This window comes from Leucopleurus acutus, assembly GCF_964270905.1.
Source record: "Leucopleurus acutus genome assembly, chromosome: 1".
NCBI lineage: Eukaryota > Metazoa > Chordata > Mammalia > Artiodactyla > Delphinidae > Leucopleurus > Leucopleurus acutus.
The window spans coordinates 34460366-34479629 of NC_139142.1; the positions used below are offsets into that span (position 1 = coordinate 34460366).

The following is a 19264-nucleotide window of genomic DNA, read 5'->3' on the forward strand; positions in this document are numbered from 1 at the left end:
TTATAGTGAAATTTCAAGTTTGGTTATTAGGGTGGGTGAGAGTATCATTAACTAAGAGAGCAATATAGAAACAATTTGGATGGAAGGGTACTAAATTTGGTTACTGATGAGGGAAATGTGAGATGTCAGCAGGACATCAAGGGGTGATTCCAGTATGCAACAGCAAGGAGTGTCTGGAGTTTGTGAGAGAAGGTAGGCCTATATTTAAGCATCAGTAGTATACACCTAGTAAATCCAATAATATACATTTCTTTTTTTTTACACTCAACAATTTTTAAGTGTACAGTACAGTCTTGTTAGCTGTATGCACATTGTGTACAACAGGCCTCTAGAACATTTTCATCTTGTGTGACTGGAACTCTGTACTTATGGAACAATGATGCCCCATATTTCTGCCTTCCTCCAGCCCCTGGCAACCACCACTCTACTTTGTTTATATGAGTTGATTACTTTAGATATCTCAGATAAGTCTAATCATGCAGTATTTGCCTTTTTGTGACTGGCTTATTTCATTTAGCATAATGACTCAAGGCTCATTCGTGTGGTAGTATATGACAGAATTCCTTGTCTTTAAATGCTAAATAATATTCCATTGTATGTATATATTCATTCCTCTGTTGATGAACATTTAGGTTGCTTCCACATCCTGTCTATTGTGAATAATGCTGCAATGAACACAGATGTGCAAATATCTCTTTGAGATCTTGTTTTTTAAAAAAATTTTATTTATTTATTTTGGGCTGCACTGGGTCTTCATTGCTGCATGTGGGTTTTCTCTATTTGAGGTGAGCGGGGGCTACTCTTTGTTGAGGTGCGCAGGCTTCTTACTGCTGTGGCTTCTCTTGTTGCAGAGCACGGGCTCCAGGCATGTGGGCTTCAGTAGTTGTGGCATGCGGGCTCAGTAGTTGTGGCTTGCTGGCTCTAGAGCACAGGCTCAGTAGTTGTGGTGCATTGGCTTCATTGCTTCGTGGCATGTGGGCTCTTCCCGGACCAGGGTTTGAACCCATGTCCCCTGATTAGCAGGCAGATTCATAACCACTGTGCCACCAGGGAAGCCCCAAGATCTTGTTTTTAATTCTTTTTGATTATTTATTTGGAAGTGAGACCACTAGATCATATGGTAGCTTTAATGTTAACTTTTTGAGGAACTTCTTTACAGTTTTCCATAGTAGCTGCACCATTTTACAATCTCACCAGCAGTACACAAGGGTTCTGATTTCTCCACATCCTCACCAACACTTGTATTTCTGTTGTTTTGATAGTGGTCATCCTAATAGGTGTGGTTTTGATTTGCATTTTCCTTATAATTAGTGATGTTGAGCATCTTTTCATATGCTTGTATATCTTCCTTGGAGAAAGGTCTCTTCAAGTCCTTTGCCCATTTTTTTTAAAACAATTTTTATTGTTGTTGTTACTGAGTTGCAAGAATTCTTTCTGTATTCTGAAAATTAACTCCTTATCTGATATGTGGTGTGCAAATATTTTGTTCCATACTATAGGTTGCCTTTTCATTCTACTGACTGTGTCCTTTGCTGTGTAGAAGTTTTAAAGTTTGATGTAGTGCCATTTGTCTATTTTTGCTTTTGTTGCCAGTGCTTTTGTGTTATATCCAGGAAATCATTACCCATTCCAGTCTTGAGGCTTTCCCCTTATGTTTTCTTCTAGGAGTCTTATAGTTTCAGGTCTTACCTTCAGGTCTTTGAGACATTTTGTGTTAGTTTTTGTATATGGTATAAGATAAGGGTCAATCTTCATTCTTTTGCATCAAGTTTTCCCAACATCATTTGTTGAAGAGATTGTCCTTTTCCCATTGTGTAGTTTTGGCACCTTTGTCAAAAATCATTTGACCATATATGCAAGGGTTTGGTTTGTTCTTTTTTTCTAGTCCCTTAATTTGTCCAGTTAGGTTACTGACTTGAGACTTTTCTTCTTCTTTAATGTAGGTTTTACTGCTATAAACTTTCCTGTTATTACTGCTTTTCCTGCAACCCATAAGTTTTGGTGTTTTGTTTTCATTTTCATTAGTCTCAAGATATTTTCTAATTTCCTTGTGATTTCTTCTTTGACTCATTGGTTGCTCAAGAGTTTAACTTTCACAAATTTGTGAACTTTCAAACTTTCCTATTCTTAGTTGGAAGATTTTGAGCTTCTTGAATTTCAAATTCCATTTCTTTCCTCAGCTTTGGGAAGTTTTCAGCCATTATTTTGTCATATAAGCTCTACGTCCCTTTCTCTCTCTTCTCTCCTTCTGAGACTCCCATGATACATATATTAATCTGCTTGATGTAGTCCCATAAATCCCTTAGGCTTTCTTCACTGGTCTTCATTTTTTTCCTTTTTGCCCTTCTGACTTGATAATTTCAAATGATCTTTCTTCAACTTCTTTCTTCTGCCTGATTAAGTATGCTACTGAATGCCTCTAGTGAATGTTTCAATCTAGTTATTGTATCCTTCGGTTCCAGCATTTCTATTTGGTTCTTTATTTAATTTCTAAGTCTTTGTTGATACTTTCATTTTGTTCATGAATTCTTTCCCTGATTTTGCACAGTTTTCTATCTGTGTTCTCCTGTAGATCATTTAGCGTCAAGAAAATTACCTTGAATTCCTTGTCAGGAAATTTATAGATCTCTGTGCCTTTGAGGTTGTTTTCTGGAGATTTAGTTTGTTCATTTGATTGGGTCATGTTTCCCTGTTTCGTCACATGCCTTGTGAATTTTTTTTTTTTTTTTTGGCTGAGTTTTATGCATTTGAAAAACTAGCCACATCTCCTAGTCTTTATGGACTGGCTTTGTACAGGTGAAGACTTTCACCAGTCAGCCTGTCTAGAGATTCTGCAGGCCTCTGAAACCTTTTTCTGGGTGATGTGACTTCTCTTGGCTGTGTATGTAACTTTCTAATCAGAGGTTTGCCAGTTTCTTTTCAGAAGTCCATAATCTCTTATTCCTTCTGGTGTCTGCCTGCAGTGTTGCAGGTTCTCTGGTGCTGCATTAGCAAACCAATCTACTCTTTTATTCTTAGGCATTGAAAGTATGCTGGCTCAAATGTCCTGAGTCAGGTAGACAGAAACCTCCCCACCCACAAAAAAAAAAAAAAAAAAAAAAAAAAAAGCCGGACACATGCTCTACTCTTCTCCCTTCTGCCCAATGGAGAAACTGTGAGTTGGGTGCTTTCTCCCCATCAAACTGAGCCATGCTGGCCTCTGCACCATTTCAGGCTCTGTGGTGTCAGTGCAAGCTGCTTCTGCTCTCCCTTGCTTTCAGTGGCCCCCATGTACCCAAACTATGTCGATTCCATTAGCATTGCATCAAGCAAGACAGAAACGAGTTCCTTGGGCAGCCTTGTGAAAAGCTGGAATGTTGGGTGCATATTCTATTCTTTTCTCTCCTTGTCCCTCCAGTGACAGACTACAAGCCAGGTGCTCTCCGCTGATCATGGTGAGCTGTGTTGGCTTGGGGGAGGAGAGATCACAGGTAAAGTGAAAAGACTCTTCTTACCCATTTTAATGCAGCTGTTCTTGGCTTGTTCTTGGCTTTGCCCACACCTGGGTACTGCAACATCTTAAGTGGTTTCTGAAGTTCTCATAAGATATTTTGGTCCATATATTGTTAAGTTGGTGTCTGTAGGGGAAAGAAGGGTAGGACTTCCTATTCTGCAATCTATTAACTTAATGTTTTTAGCTATACCAGATACAATACTGACAATGAGGAGGCTAAAAAGATTGACTAAAAGTAATAAATGAGTCACAATTTTTCATATAAATTAAAAATGTGATAAGCTAGGAAAACAAGACAAGTGAGATCAAATTTAAATTGAAGGTAAATACTCCATATGGAATTATTAAGTTTTACCAATAAAAAAATATTTGAAAACTTGGTAAATAAACTATATGAGGATATATGAAAGAAACAGTTGATTTATTCTGCTAAGCAGTTGTTGTTTGATCCAGTAAGTGCCAATTAAGGGAGTAAGGAATTAGTTTGCAGAAGGAGAGAACTAGGAAATTTCTTCTAAAAATAAGAACTATAAGAAATGAGCATACTTCTTCAAGAACTATTTCATAATTCTCTTTTCTGAGGAATATGAAGAAAAAAGAAAACTTCATGTTTTTTATGGCAAGGTACAAGAAAATTAACTAGAAGATTTATCCATAAAGAATAGATTGAATGGCATAAGACTAAAACCAAGAAGTAATGATACACTCCAGGTAAGAGGCAGTAATAGGTCCTAAATCTGGGTGATAGTAGTGAGAATGAGTGAAGGAATAGGGCCAGAATAAAAACACAAAATAATTTAAGGAGAAGGAGCAGTTAAGAAAAATAGTGTCGGTAACAAAGAGGTTAGCATTTCTGCTAATGTCTACTGTTTTCCTTCTCTGTTCCCATTCTGAATTCTTACTCTGGATGTTCTGCTGTCCCTTGCCTGCTCTGCTTGTCCAAGGTCTTCCTCTAATTTATTTACTCACTTACCCATTCAACCCATTTATTGAGAAACAGTAACTGTGCTAGATCCTGAGAATAGTACTGGTGAACAAGATAGATAAGGTAAGGGACTATAGGGCACAAGAGAAAAACATAGGAGGGGCACTTTGCTCAGATTTGAGAGGTGCCCCTTGAGGAAATATAAAATGAGTAGAAGTTTTCCAGGGAAAGAGAAGGGACAACATTTTGGAAAAGAGGGAACCTTTTGAAAATTGAAAGTGTCGTATGGCTGGAGCACTGAATTCAAGGGAGTGGTAAAGGTAAAACTAGAGGTAAGCAGAAGCTAGACTATAAGCAATTTCAAGGATTTGGGACTTTAAGAACAAGAATAAATTATTAAAGAATGAAAGTCATTAAAAGAGTATGACAGGTTTAGATTTGCATTTTAGAAAGATAATAATAGTTGCAGGAAGAGGAACAAAAGATAAACACTGGAAAGATTTTTGGTTTGTACAACTAGGTAGATAGTGATGTCATTCCTTGAGATGTGAGGAAGAACAGGTTAGGATTATAAATTTAGTTTTGGTCATGCTGAGTATGAGATAACTGTGGAATATCCAAGAAGAGATCTACAATAGATAATTGGAAATAAGTCTGAAGTTTAGGGAAATATATAGGTTTACTGAAGCTTTGTGAGTAGATGACCTTGCACATGCAGAATACAGAGTGTGAATGCAAGGTCTAAGAGAGAACTCTGAATAACACTGATATTTAATGACTGGGTCTAAAGTAGGAGCCTTCAGAGAAGCTGGAAAAAAAGGAAACAGATATTTTAAAAGGAGAGGACAGAGCCGCATAGCACAGGGAGATCAGCTTGCTGCTTTGTGACCACCTAGAGGGGTGGGATAGGGAGGGTAGGAGGGAGATGCAAGAGGGAGGAGATAATGGGGATATATGCATATGTATAGCTGATTCATTTTGTTATAAAGCAGACACTAACACACCATTGTAAAGCAGTTATACTCCAATAAACATGTTAAAAAAATAAATAAAAGGAGAGGACAATGCCAAGGAAGATAATTGTTTCAAGGAGGGGGTGATTAGAAGAGTTGCCCAACCTTGACCTACCTACCTTTAGGCTTTCCCTTTCTCTTATACCCTAATAATAGTACTGTATGCACCCATTTTCATAAAACTCAACACTTAGAGGTCGCAGCCAGATTATCTGATAAATTTACCTGAAATTATGGATTCTAAAGGCTTGATTTGTTACCCCATTCAATTAACAGATTATCACTGAAGTAGTAGTTTTTTTTTTGAAACAATGTCTTCACTCTAAAGAATAATTATTAAAATAATAACAGTAATATCAGCAGTACTACTAGTAATAATAACAATAGTAGCAGCTAACATTTATTGACTACTGTTTACCAAACATTTCACAGTTCAATCCTTATAATAACCTTTAAGGTAGATACTCTTATTATCATTTTACAGATGAAAAAATGAAGGCAAGTTAAGTAGAGAAACCAAGATTCAGGTAGTTGAATACTAGAGTGTGTTTTCCTGTATAAAATGAGCCAGTGAGGACAGGTGTTTGAGATCCACAGATTTTTCATTGTATCTCAAAATATATAAAAAAGGCACCCACTTGCTCTGCTTATGTATGTGCCTGAATTTGAGCAGCACATCAATTTAGAGAGTTCAGGCTTGTTAAATCATAAATCTTGCTTATTGAAAGTGTTTCATTACTTTCTTAAGTTAGAATTAACATTTGGGACTTATAATACTTTAAATACTAAGGGGTTTTAATGGACTAGATCTATCATTACAGGAAATGTTTATCAAACCTGATGGTAATAGGATGATGGACAGGTTTCATACAAATATTTAAGATCACTATCATTAAGGTGATGATGGCATCATTAAAAAGATGATCCATTATGTGTGAATATTATGTATGTAATATCCATACATAAATGCAGTATCACATTTATGTATGGATATTAAAAGTATGTGAACAGAAGGAGATATAAGTAAGGTTATAGATAGAAAATAATTAATTATAAAATAAAACAGAAGTAAATCTAACTCCTGAAACCTTTGCCTGAAGTATTAAGGTCCTGAGAGGAACTCTAAAAAATCATAAAATTCAGTTGATTAGAATAAGACTAGCAAACTTTTTATGCATAAAGTAGAAAAAGCAAAGCCTCACAGAAAGTTAGGAGCTGCAGATAAACTAACATATCTTAAAATTTTCATTTAATAGTTATGGTAAGAATTTTAATGAATGACATTTATCTCATCTGCATCCCACTGAACCCTGTTTCATCATATGAGTGTCTCCAAAAAAACAGTAATGTCTTCAAGTAAATGTGTCTGTAAGATAAAATTACTTTGAAATTAAAAGCCAATTTGAAACCTGGGATGAATGTGCTAGTCTTTGAGAACTGGCAAAACAATTTGGAAGAAAAGAGTTGCTTGAAAAGAAGGACAATGCTGAGTCAGTTTCAAAATAGAGCTATGGGAAATCCTTTACTCCAGTAGTGACTCGACTGAATCATTATTCCAGTTTCTTGCTACTGAAGTAATAAAATGTCTTAATTCATTTAAAGAAGAAAGTCAGAGGAGACCTTCAAGATGGTGGAGGAGTAAGACATGGAGATCACCTTCCTCTCCACAAATATATCAGAAATACATCTACATGTGGAACAACTCCTACAGAACACCTACTGAATGCTGGCAGAAGACCTCAGACTTCCCAAAGGCAAGAAACTCCCCACGTACTTGGGTAGGGCAACAGAAAAAAAAAAACAGAGAAAAAGAATAGGGATGGGACCTGCACCACTGGGAGGGAGCTGTGAAGGAGGAAAAGTTCCCACATACTAGGAAGCCCCTTCACTGGCGGAGATGGGAGGTGGGCGGGGGTGGGGTGGGGAAGCTTCGGAGTCACGGAGGAGAGCGCAGCAACAGGGGTGCAGAGGGCAAAGCGGAGAGATTCCCGCATGGAGGATCGGTGCCGAACAGCACTCACCAGCCTGAGAGGCTTGTCTGCTCACCCGCCAGGGAGGGTGGGGGCTGGGAGCTGAGGCTCAGGCTTCGGAGATCAGATCCCAGGGAGAGGACTGGGGTTGGCTACGTGAACACGGCCCAAAGGGGGCTAGTGTGCCATAGCTAGCCGGGAGGGAATCCAGGAGAAAGCCTGGATCTGCCTAAGAGGCAAGAGACCATTGTTTCGGGGTGTGCGAGGGGAGGTGATTCAGAGCACTGCCTAAACGAGCTCCAGAGACAGCAGCGAGCCGCGGCTATCAGCGCAGACACCAAAAACTGGGCATGAGATGCTAGGGTTGCTACTGCAGCCACCAAGAAGCCTATGTGCAAGCACAGGTCACTATCCACACCTCCCTTCCGGGGAGCCTGTGCAGCCCGCCACTGCCAGGGTCCCGTGATCCAGGGACAACTTCCCCGGGAGAACACACGGCGCGCCTCATGCTGGCCCCTGCCGTCGCAGGCTCGCCCTGCATTCCGTACCCCTCCCTCTCCCCAGCCTGAGCGAGCCAGAGACCCCTAATCAGCTGCTCCTTCAACCCCATCCTGTCTGGCCAGGAATAGATGCCCTCAGGCGACCTACAAGCAGAGGCGGGGCCAATCGAAAGCTGAACCCCAGGAGCTGTGTGAACAAAGAAGAGAAAGGGAAATCTCTCCCAGCGCCCTCAGGAGCAGTGGAGTAAATCTCCACAGTCAAGTTGATGTACCCTGCATTTGCGGAAAACATGAACGGACAAGGAATCATCCCAAAATTGAGGTGGTGGACTTTGGGAGCAACTGAAGACTTGGGGTTTGCTGAATGTGACTGACTGGTTTCTGGTTTTATTTTTATCTTAGTTTAGTATTTAGAGTTTATTATCATTGGTAGATTTGTTTATTGATTTGATTGTTCTTTTTTTTTACATACATATATATTTTTTTCCTTTTTCTCTTTTTGTGAGTGTGTATGCTTCCTTGTGTGATTTTGTCTGTATAGTTTTGCTTTTACCATTTGTCCTAGGGTTCTGTCTGTCCATTATTTTTTTTTTTAATATAATTTTAGCACTTGTTATCATTGGTGGATTTGTTTTTTTGGTTCGGTTGCTTTCTTCTTTCTTTTTTTTATTACTTAATTTTTTTTAATAATTAATTTTTTTTAATTTTAATAACATTATTTCTTTTTATTTTCCTTTTTTCTTTCTTTCTTTCTTTTTTTCTCCCTTTTCTTCTGAGCCGTGTGGCTGACAGGGTCTTGGGGCTCCGGTCAGGTGCCTGTGCCTCTGAGGTGGGAGAGCTGAGTTCAGGACACTGAACCACCAGAGACCTCCCAGCTCCATGTAAGATCAAAAGGCAAAAGCTCTCCCAGAGATCTCCATCTCAATGCTAAGACCCAGCTCCACTCAACAACAAGCAAACTACAGTGCTGGACACCCTATGCCAAACAACTAGCAAGACAGGAACACAACACCACCCATTAGCAGAGAGGCTGCCTAAGATCATAGTAAGGTCACAGACACCCCAAAACACACCACCGGATGTGGTCCTGCCCACCAGAAAGACAAGATCCAGCCTCATGCAACAGAACACAGGCACTAGTCCCCTCCACCAGGAAGCCTACACAACACACTGAACCAACCTTAGCTACTGGGGCAGACACCAAAAACAATGGGAACTATGAACCTCCTGCCTGCAAAAAGAAGACCCCAAACACAGTAAGTCAAGCAAAATGAGAAGACAGAGAAACATAGCAGATACAGGAGCAAGGTAAAAACCCACCAGACCAAACAAACGAAGAGGAAATAGGCAGTCTACCTGAAAAAAAATTCATAGTAATGATAGTAAAGATGATCCAAAATCTTGGAAATCGAATGGAGAAAATACAAGGACCTAGAAGAACTAAAGAACAAACAAACAATGATGAACAACAAAATAACTGAAATTAAAAAATCTCTAGAAGGAATCAGTAGCAGAATAACTGAGGCAGACGAACGGATAAGTGACCTGGAAGATAAAATAGTGGAAAAAACTACTTCAGTGCAGAATAATGAAAAAGAATGAAAAGAACTGAGGACAGTCTTAGAGAACTCTGGGACAACATTAAATGCACCAACATTTGAATTATAGGGGTCCCAGAAGAAGAAGAGAAAAAGAAAGGGACTAAGAAAATATTTGAAGTGATTATAGTTGAAAACTTCTCTAATATGGTAAAGGAAATAGTCAATCAAGTCCAAGAAGCACAGAAAGTCCCACACAAGATAAATCCAAGGAGAAACATGCCAAGACACATATTAATCAAACTATGGAAAATTAAATACAAAGGAAAAATATTAAAAGCAGCAAGGGAAAAACAACAAATAACATACAAGGGAATCCCCATAAGGTTAACAGGTGATCTTTTAGCAGAAACTCTGCAAGCCAGAAGGGAGTGGCAGGGCATATTTAAAGTGATGAAAGGGATAAACCTACAACCAAGATTACTCTACCAGGAAGGATCTCATTCAGATTTGATGGAGAAATTAAAACCTTTACAGACACGCAAAAGCTAAGAGAATTCAGCACCACCAAACCAGCTTTACAAAAAATGCTAAAGGAACTGCTCTAGGCAGGAAACACAAGAGAAGGAAAAGACCTACAGTAACAAAACTAAAACAATTAAGAAAATGGTAATAGGAACATACATTATCGATAATTACCCTAAATGTAAATGGATGAAACGCTCCCACCAAAAGACACAGACTAGCGGAATGGATACAAAAACAAGAGGCATATATATGCTGTCTACAAGAGACCCACTTCAGACCGAGGGACACATACAGACTGAAAGTGAGGGGATGGAAAAAGATATTCCATGCAAAGGGAAATCAAAAGAAAGCTGGAGTAGCAATTCTCATATCAGAGTTAACAGACTTCAAAATAAAGACTGTTAAAAGAGCCAAAGAAGGACACTACATAATGATCAAGGGATTGATCCAAGAAGAAGATATAACAACTGTAAATATGCACCCAACATAGGAGCACCTCAATACGTAAGGCAAATGCCAACAGCCATAAAAGGGGAAATCGACAGTAACACAATCATAGTATGGGACTTTAACACCCCACTATCACCACTGGACAGACCATCCAAAATGAAAATAAATAAGGAAACACAAGCTTTAAATGATACATTAAACAAGATGAACTTAATTGATACTTACAGGACATTCCGATCCAAAAACAACAGAATACACTATCTTCTCAAGTGCTCATGGAACATTCTCCAGGATAGATCATATCTTGGGTCACAAATCAAGCCTTGGTAAATTTAAGAAAATTGAAATTGTATCAAGTATCTTTTCTGACCACAATGCTATGAGACTAGATGTCAATTACAGGAAAAAAGTCTGTAAAAAATACAAACACATGGAGGCTAAACAATACACTACTTAATAACCAAGAGATCACTGAAGAAATCAAACAGGAAAACAAAAAATACCTAGAAACAAATGACAATGAAAACATGATGACCCCAAAACCTATGGGATGTAGCAAAAGCAGTTCTAAGAGGGAAGTTTACAGCAATACAATCCTACTGCAAGAAACAACAAACCTCTCAAATAAATAACCTAACCCTACACCTAAAGCAACTGGAGAAAAAAGAACAAAAAAATCCCAAAGTTAGCAGAAGGAAAGAAATCATAAAGATCAAACCAGAAATAAATGAAAAAGAAATGAAGGAAATGATAGCAAAGATCAATAAAATTAAAAGCTGGTTCTTTGAGAAGATAAACAAAATTGATAAACCGTTAGCCAGACTCATCAAGAAAAAAAGGAGGAAGACTCAAGTCAATAGAATTAGAAATGAAAAAGGAGAAGTAACAACTGACACTGCAGAAATACAAAGGATCATGAAAGATTACTACAAGCAACTATATGCCAATAAAATGGACAATCTAGAAGAGATGGACAAATGCTTACAAAAGCACAACCTTCTGAGACTGAACCAGAAAGAAATAGAAAATATAAACAGACCAATCACAAGCACTGAAATTGAGACTGTGATTAAAAATCTTCCAGCAAACAAAAGCCCAGGACCAGATGGCTTCACAGGCGAATTCTATCAAACATTTAGAGAAGAGTTAACACCTATCCTTCTCAAACTCTTCCAAAATATAGCAGAGGGAGGAACACTCCCAAACTCATTCTATGAGGCCACCATCACCCTGATACCAAAACCAGGCAAAGATGTCACAAAAAAAGAAAACTACTGGCCAGTATCACTGATGAACATAGATGCAAAAATCCTCAACAAAATACTAGCAAACAGAATCCAACAGCACATTAAAAGGATCATACAGCATGATCAAGTGGGATTTATCCCAGGAATGCAAGCATTCTTCAATATACACAAATCAATCAATCTGATACACCGTATTAACAAATTGAAGGAGAAAAACCATATGATCACATATGATCATCTCAATAGATGCAGAAAAATCTTTCAACAAAATTCAACTCCCATTTATGATAAAAACCGTCCAGAAAGTAGGCATAGAGGGAACTTACCTCAACATAATAAAGGCCATGTATGACAAACCCACAGCCAACATCGTTCTCAATGGTGAAAAACTGAAACCATTTCCTCTATGACCAGGAACAAGACAAGGTTGTCCCCTTTCACCAATATTATTCAATATAGTTTTGGAAGTTTTAGCCGCAGTAATCAGAGAAGAAAAAGAAATAAAAGGATTCCAAATCAGAAAAGAAGAAGTAAAGCTGTCACTGTTTGAAGATGACATGATACTATACACAGAGAATTCTAAACATGCTACTAGAAAACTACCAGAGCTAATCAATGAACTTGGTAGAGTAGCAGGATACAAAACTAATGCACAGAAATCTCTTGCATTTCTATACACTAATGATGAAAAATCTGAAAGAGAAATTAAGGAAACACTCACATTTACCATTGCAACAAAAAGAAAAAAATACCTAGGAATAAACCTACCAAAGGAGACAAAAGACCTGTCTCTAAAAAACTATGACACTGATGAAAGAAATTACAGATGATACAAACAGATGGAGAGATATACCATGTTCTTGGATTGGAAGAAACAACACTGTGAAAATGACTATACTACCCAATGTAATCTACAGATTCAACGCAATCCGTATCAAACTACCAATGGCATTTTTCAGAGACTAGAACAAAAAATTTCACAATTTGTACAGAAACACAAAAGACCCCAAATAGCCAAAGCAATCTCGAGAAAGAAAAACAGAGCTGGAGGAATTAGGCTCCCTGACTTCACACTATACTACAAAGCCACAGTAATCAAGACAGTATGGTACTGGCACAAAAACAGAAATACAGATCAATGGAACAGGATGGAAAGCCCAGAGATAAACCCATGCACATATGGTCACCTTATTTTTGATAAAGGAGGTAAGAATATACAATGGAGAAAAGACAGCCTCTTCAGTAAGTGGTGCTGGGAAAACTGGACAGCTACATGTAAAAGAATGAAGTTAGAACACTCCCTAACACCATACACAAAAATAAACTCAAAATGGATTAAAGACCTAAATGTAAGGCCAGACACTATAAAACTCTTAGAGGAAAACATAGGCAGAACACTCTATGACACAAATCACAGCAAGATCCTTTTGACCCACCTCCTAGAGAAATGGAAATAAAATCAAAAATAAACAAATTGGACCTAATGAAGCTTAAAAGCTTTTGCACAGCAAAAGAAACCATAAACAAGACAAAAAGACAACCCTGAGAATGGGAGAAAATATTTGCAAATGAAGCAACTGACAAAGGATTAATCTCCAAAATTTAGAAGCAGCTCATGCAGCTCAATATCAAAAAAACAGACAACCCAATACAAAAATGGGCAGAAGACCTAAACGGACATTTCTCCAAAGAACATATACAGATCGCCAACAAACACATGAGAGGATGCTGAACATCACTGATCATTAGAGAAATGCAAATCAAAACTACAATGAAATATCACCTCACACCAGTCAGAATGGCCATCATCAAAAAATCTAGAAACAATAAATGCTGGAGAGGGTGTGGAGAAAAGGGAACACTCTTGCACTGTTGCTGGGAATGTAAATTGATACGGCCACTATGGAGAACAGTATGGCAGTTCCTTAAAAAACTAAAAATAGAACTACCATATGACCCAGCAGTCCCACTTCTGGGCATATACCCTGAGAAAATCATAATTAAAAAAGAGTCAGGTACCACAAAGTTCATTGCAGCTCTATTTACAATAGCCAGGACATGGAAGCAACCTTAGTGTCCATTGACAGATCAATGGATAAAGCAGATGTGGCACATATATACAATGGAATATTACTCAGCCAGAAAAAGAAACGAAATTGAGTTATTTGTAGTGAGGTGGATGGACATAGAGTCTCTCACACAGAGTGAAGTAGTCAGAAAAACAAATACTGTATGCTAACACATATATATGGAATCTAAAAAAAAAAAAAAAGTGGTCATGAAGAACCTAGGGGCAAGATGGGAATAAAGACGCAGACCTACTAGAGAATGGACTTGAGGGCATGGGGAGGGGGAAGGGTAAGCTGGGAGAAAGTGAGAGAGTGGTAGTGTATGTATGGACATATATACAGTACCAAATGTAAAATAGATAGCTAGCGGGAAGCAGTCGCATAGCACAGGAAGATCAGCTCGGTGCTTTGTGGCCAGCTACAAGGGTAGGATAGGGAGGGTGGGAGGGAGGGAGACACAAGAGGGAAGAGATATGGGGATATATGTATATGCATAACTGATTCACTTTGTTATAAAGCAGAAACTAACACACCATTGTAAAGCAATTATACTCCAATAAAAATGTTAAAAAAAAAAGAAAAAAATGATGTGGGGCTTCCCTGGTGGCACAGTGGTTGAGAGTCCACCTGCCGATGCAGAGGACACGGGTTCGTGCCCTGGTCCGGGAGGATCCCACATGCCGCGGAGCGGCTGGGCCCGTGAGCCATGGCCGCTGAGCCTGTGCGTCCAGAGCCTGTGCTCCACAGCGGGAGAGGCCGCAACAGTGAGAGGCCCACGTACCGCAAAAAAAAAAAAGATGTGGCACATATATACAATGGAATGTTACTCAGCCATAAAAAGAAATGAAACTGAGTTATTTGTAGTGAGGTGGATGGACCTAGAGACTGTCATACGGAGTGAAGTCAGTCAGAAATAGAAAAATAAATACTGTATGCTAACACATATATATGGAATCTAAAAAAAAAAAAAGGTTATGAAGAACCTAGGGACAGGACAGGAATAAAGATGCAGACATAGAGAATGGACTTGAGGACGTGGAGGGGGGAAGGGTAAGCTGGGATGAAGTGAGAGAGTGGCATGGACTTATATACACTACCAAATGTAAAATAGATAGCCTTATATATACTACCAAATGTAAAACAGCTAGCTAGTGGGAAGCACTGCACAGCACAGGGAGATCAGCTGAGTGCTTTGTGACCACCTAGAGGGGTAGGATAGGGAGGGTGTGAGGGGGATGCAAGAGGGAGGAGATATGGGGATATATGTATATGTATAGCTGATTCACTTTGTTATAAAGGAGAAACTAACACACCATTGTAAAGCAATTATACTCCAATAAAGATGTTTTAAAAGAAAAGAAGAAAGTCAGTTCTGTCGTTTAACCCAAATCCCAAAGCCTCTATTTTACTTCTTTTAGTTTGTTCAAATACTCTCCAGAAATTAGCATAGAATTTTACACACAGTTAAATGAAGAAGAATGCCTTTTCACCAAATTAGGTGCAGATAAATTATTTTGCACTCTAGGGATATTTCTGCCTAGATAAATACAGTTGACTACTATGTTAGAATGAGAAGTGAAACCTGACCTTACTATACTATTGTTTTCATAATCATAACTTTATTAATCCAGAAACTTCTTGCCCAGGAAGATAAAACTTCAAATAACTTTATTACTCAATCTAGGAATTTTCTGAAAGAGCTATTAGCTCTTTTGTGTGTGTGTGTGTGTGTGTGTGTGTGTTTCTTCTTTTATGTATGTATGTATGTATGTATGTATGTATGGCTGTGTTGGGTCTTCATTGCTGCATGTGGGCTTTCACTAGTTGTGGTGAGGGGGGGCTACTCTTTGTTGTGGTGCCCAGGCTTCCCATTGCGGTGGCTTCTCTTGTTGCAGAGCATGGGCTCTAGGCACAGGGGCTTCAGTAGTTGTGGCATGCGGGCTCAGTAGTTGTGGCTTGCGGGCTCTAGAGCACAGGCTCAGTAGTTGTGGCACGTGGGCTTAGTTGCTCCGCGGCATGTGGGATCTTCCCAGACCAGGGCTTGAACCCATGTCCCCTGCATTGGCAGACGGATTCTTAACCACTTCACTGCCAGGTAAATCCCGACCCATTAGCTCTTAAATAGACAGTATCAAAGACAGTTTAAACACCAAGACTATTTTAAGCTCTCATCCACAAATCCTTGTGTGCTGGGGGTGGGGTGGGGGTGGGGGCCCTGGGCACTGCTGTGGTACACAACCTCTTTCCAGGGAGTGAAGCATGCTGTGGGCACATGGCCCTGGTCTCCACTGCTGGCCATGAGGTGGCCTACTGCAGAACTAGCAATTGGCCTGGGCTGCCTGGCCCTAACCCCTGCCTGGAAAAGCAGGTGGGAGGAAAAGTGGGGAGGGGTGCCTGGAGTCTGGCACAGCAGATCATATTAATCCCAAATTTGGCATTGATATGCTGGTTTCACTCTGGGGCAAGAAAATGAAAGAGATATTTGTGTGATAAAAGTTCCTCCAGAGATGAAATATACAGATTGTGTATATTGTGTATACAGATTGTGTATATACACATTGTGATTGGGAATGGAATCTCCATCAGATACTTACATGTCATGGCCTACCTAGTTCACTGTGAAATGTACAAATGCCTGAGATGTAAAAGTGAGCCTCACACTAAGATCCAAAGGAAGACAGATTGAAAGATTTAATATTGTTAAGATGGTAATAGTACCCAAAGCAATCTATGGATTCACTGTAATACTCATCAAAGTCCCAAAGACCTTTTTCTTTTCCCCAGAAATGGAAAAGCCAATCCTCAAATTCATATGAAATGGCAAGGGGCCCCAAAGAGACAAAACAATATTGAAAAATAAGAATAAGGCTGAAGGATTCTCACTGCCCGATTTTAAAACTTACTACAAATCTACAGTAATCAAAACAATGTAATATTGGCATAATGATAGACATATAGATTATGGAATAGAGAGTTCAGAAATAAACCAATTCACCTATAGTAAGTTGATTTTTGACTGGGATGCCAAGACCATTCAATGGGGGAAAGAATAGTCTCTTTAACAAATGGCACTGGGACAACTGGCTATCCATATGCAAAAGAATGACTGGATCACTACCTCACACTATATACAAAAATTAACTCAAAATGGATCAATGACCTAAATATATAAGAGCTAAAACCATACAAGTCTTAGAAGAAAACATAGGAGTAAAGTTTCATCACTTTGGACTTGGCAATGAAATCTTAGATAGGATATCAAAAGCACACACAACAAAAGAAAACATATATATATAAAACTTCATCAAAATTAAAAACTTTTGTGCATCAAAGAACATTATCAAAAAAGTGAAGAGATAACCTAGACAGTGGGAGAAAGTATTTGCAAATGATATATCTGATAAGGTCTAGTACCCAGAATATATAAAGAATTCCTACAATCAACAACAAAAAGACAAGCCACCTGAATAAAAACTGGACAAAAGACTTCAAAAGATAGTTCTCCAAAGAAGATACACAAATGGCCAAGAAGTACATGAAAAGATGCTCCACATCATTTCTCATTAGGGAAATGCAAATGAAAACCAAAATGAGATACCACTTCATTTCTACTAGAATGGTTATAATGAAAAAAACAAAAAACATAAAACAAAAAACGAAAAACAAGTTTCAGCAAGGATGTGGAGAAATTGGAATTCTTGTACACTGCTGTTGAGAATGTACAATGGTTCAGCCACTGTGAAAAATAGTTTGGCAGCTCCTCAGAAAGTTAAACATAGAATTAATATATGATCCAGCAATTCTACCTCCTAGGTATATACCCCAAAGAACTGAAAATAGGTACTCAAAACAAATGTAGGTACAGGCATGTTCAAATCAGCACTATTCACAATAGCCAAAAGGTGGAAACACAAATGTTCATAAACTGACCAATGCATAAACAAAATGTGGTATAAATATACAGTGGAATATTATGCAGCCATAACAAGGAATGAAATACTAACACATGCTACAACATGGATGAATCTTGAAAACATTAAGCTAAGTAAAAGAAGCTAGATAAAAATCGTCACATATTACATTCATCTGAAATTGTATGATTCCATTTATAGGAAATATTCAGAATAGGCAAATCCTTAGAGGCAGAAAGCAGATTGGTGGTTGTCAGGGGCTGGGGAATGGAGAGTAACTGCTTAAAGGGTATGGTGTTTCCCTTTGGGGTGATGAAAATGTTTTGGAACTAGACAGAGGTGGTGGTTGCACGACATTATAAATTTACTAAATACCACCGAATTATTGACTTTAAATGATTAATAATTTTACATTATGTGAATTTTACCTCAATTAAAAAAAATTAAAAGGAAAGACACTGATGATTGGTTTTATGTGGACTTTGGCAGCCATGGTAATTCATTTGATGCTCTAGAAACCAGAGAAACTTACCAACTAGAGAAATTATGGATCATGTACTCATATGACATTTAGTTTAGATAGCATCTAACATTACCTAAAGATTTCATTTTTGGAATTGAAGATGACATTTCATCTCTGAGTCCAGTGGAATTTGAGTATGAATGAAGTGAAATGAACTATTTTAGTCATTTCAGATTGGGAATGACTCATTTCTCTGAAAAATGTAACTCCTTATCGCTATATAGTTTGGTTAGGTTGTTATTAACATAAGCCTTATCTGTGTCCTGGGTACTCATGCTGACTGACAACGTGAAGACTAGCTAAATGACTGAATACACCAAAAAAATCCATATGTTCAAGTCACAACTTTAACATGTTGTCTTTATTTTGGGGGATCCCTGCAGGATTTCCTGGAGTTAGCATTGGCCCTTTTGTTCAACTTGAGCTTTGCTCAGGTTGTAATTAATTTTACTTACATGCAAATCTATTCTGTAGAGTAGAAAGGCCAAAATTAAAGTAAAACCAAACAAAGCCACACACCATACACACAAAATCCTTGTCTTGCTGTATCCACCCATCTTAAACTGTTACATCATGATCTTTACCCAATTCTAATCAAACCGTCACAATGAAAAACTCAACTTAAACCTAGCTTCAAAATATCATAAATACCTCAATGTCGAGCGCACACTGAGATGCTACTAATACTCTGTTAGGGTGGTATTCTCCCTGGCTACACTAACCTCATATTTGTGGGGAGTCAACATTCAACAGTCTTAGAGGCCATAAGGAGACCCAGTCAAGACTGACCCCTTCCCGCCAAAGTGCAAGATTCTTGATTTGACAACAGCAAGCTCCTCTGAGACCCCTTGACCCTCCTGCTTTGGGGAATGGGAGTGCCTCTAATCACCACAGTGAGGTAAGTCTCACATTAGACTGAGCACTCATTTATTTTCTTTGAGCCCCCCAACAGCTAAATTTATTTTGTCTTGTAGGAATAAGGAACCCATCTTCTTACTGACATTACTGTTTGTCTCTGTCTATCCTTGTCATTTTCTGTTATACCTCTATAAGGGGAAAATTCATATGGAAAAATATGGGCGTAGGCCCCAATAAGT

The 19264-nt window shown here is 38.5% G+C and overlaps 1 protein-coding gene and 1 pseudogene across 6 annotated transcripts in view; one reads left to right on the forward strand and one right to left on the reverse strand.

Moving 5' to 3' along the window:
• GPHN (gephyrin) overlaps positions 1-19264 on the reverse strand; it is a 618453-nt gene that overhangs the window by 141895 nt on the left and 457294 nt on the right. The window lies entirely within an intron of this gene.
• LOC309960230 (mitochondrial assembly of ribosomal large subunit protein 1-like) lies at positions 123-18311 on the forward strand (annotated as a pseudogene). The gene is made up of 3 exons: positions 123-192; positions 16102-16406; positions 18095-18311. The product of its transcript is annotated as a mitochondrial assembly of ribosomal large subunit protein 1-like (transcript).